The sequence below is a fragment of the Penicillium digitatum genome, chromosome 2 (genome assembly GCF_016767815.1).
Source record: "Penicillium digitatum chromosome 2, complete sequence".
Classification (NCBI taxonomy): Eukaryota; Fungi; Ascomycota; class Eurotiomycetes; order Eurotiales; family Aspergillaceae; genus Penicillium; species Penicillium digitatum.
The window spans coordinates 88304-90157 of NC_089385.1; positions in this window are offsets into that span (position 1 = coordinate 88304).

The following is a 1854-nucleotide window of genomic DNA, read 5'->3' on the forward strand; positions in this document are numbered from 1 at the left end:
CAGAGTACATTGCCGAATCCCTCGCAGTACAAGAGGCGATCTGGTTAACACAGCTGCTTACGGAACTTGGAATTGAAGGGTTTCTTAGGAAGCCAATCCCGATTTATGCGGATAATAACGGAGCTATTGCTCTCGCTTCCAACCCGGAATTTCATGCTGCGACGAAACACATCGCGATCCGCTTTCACAGGCTACGCGAAGAGGTTGCCGCCGGCAACGTTAAATTCGTCAAGATCCCGACTGCTGATATGGCAGCGGATGGACTGACAAAACCCCTTGGCAAAACGCTATTCAAGCGCTGGATCATCCAAATGGGCCTCACGGTCTATAAAAACGCGCTGAATGGATAATTTACGGTTTGCATACTACAAATGGGGGGTTAATGAAGGTCAAAAACTGGTTTTTTACATGGAGAATTGGGGTTGTTTAAACTATGCTTTCGACTAATAGTGCTAGTCGTGGGGGGTGTTGGAAGGTCACGTGACCACCCACTGTTTGCTCCCAGTACTTAGTCTCAGTCATAGCATGTAGATAGTTTCTCTCTCTCTCAACGCATCAAGAGATTTCCAGTTAAATCTACATTCATCGTAGATCTCTAGTATCTCTAACATCTTTCCTTTTCAAGGGAAAGCATCCCTTGCGTCTGTTTGTGCGCCTCCCTCTCGAGGTGAAGTTCGTCTCGAAGCATTCGTTTCTTCTCTTGCGACAGTTGAATTTCATGGTCAACTGCGTTTCGGAGTTCTTCAAAAGCGTTATCCTAGCTATTGTTAGTCCAGGAAGAAGAAGGTGCTGTGATCAGCAGGAATTGGTACTATTGAGAGCTCCTTTGTTTCGGTTCTTTTGCGTTTGCGTGAGGGTGTCGTCTCCGCCTCATCAGCATTTGATTCAACGATCACGCTCTTAAAGTCCCGGTATCTATAATCATGGTGTGGCCCCCTCGAGGGCGTGAATCACCTAGTTCGAGGCTCTGAAGTTTCTAATCGTCGACAATAACATTCGTATCGGAAGGGCTTGCCATTTGGGATCTTTAGGACAGGGGAGGAAAGGCGATGCAAACTGGTCGGATAAGAGGAAAGGGCAATCACAGAAAATATCACCAGCCAGGGGAAGGAGGTCCATTGGATAAGATGCGTCCGCAATATTCCCAGCGGCATTGCACGATTGGTCATCAAATTATGACACCATGAGACTAGGATATAGCGCTGTCATGCGCTACCCTAAGGCAGACAGTGTATGCTCATACCGGTTAGGAGAGCAAGTTTCACGCTGGAATTGAGGCTATGGTTCTTTCACCACCTCTAATAACAGCGAATCAGAGCTTTGGAGATGCGGTATAGAACCTGGTCGTTTTGCCTTATATCTTGCATCACAGAACGACTGGTACTTAGTATGCGCGTAGAGAACAGGGCTGTGCTTGTCTGGAATAGGAAGGCTGTATTATTTCAGACCTGCGTTATCATGGATGAAACGATTGGCAAGCGGTCCCAGTCCTTGCCGATTTAGGTCACCACTTACTGGAGGGTGTCTGCCTTGTTATCTTGTGCGAGCAGGGCGCAAATTACCGTGAGAGTCATATAAGTATGGGCTTTGTACGCATGTTTATCTAGCATCAAGAGTTCAATTCAGTCGATTTTTCCCTAACAGCTATGATGTATTCTCAAAGAAATATGACACTGGAAAGCCAAGGTATGAGAATCAAATCTCTATAGAGATTTTTGACTTTAATAACCTAAATAATAGAACCCTATTGTTCTACAAAGTGTGTGGTTTGCGATGCGATTCGCCTGGCATATTGCCATAGCTCCAATTACAATCCTATCGGGTTTGTCAACGAGAGCCATTATGACGACCGTG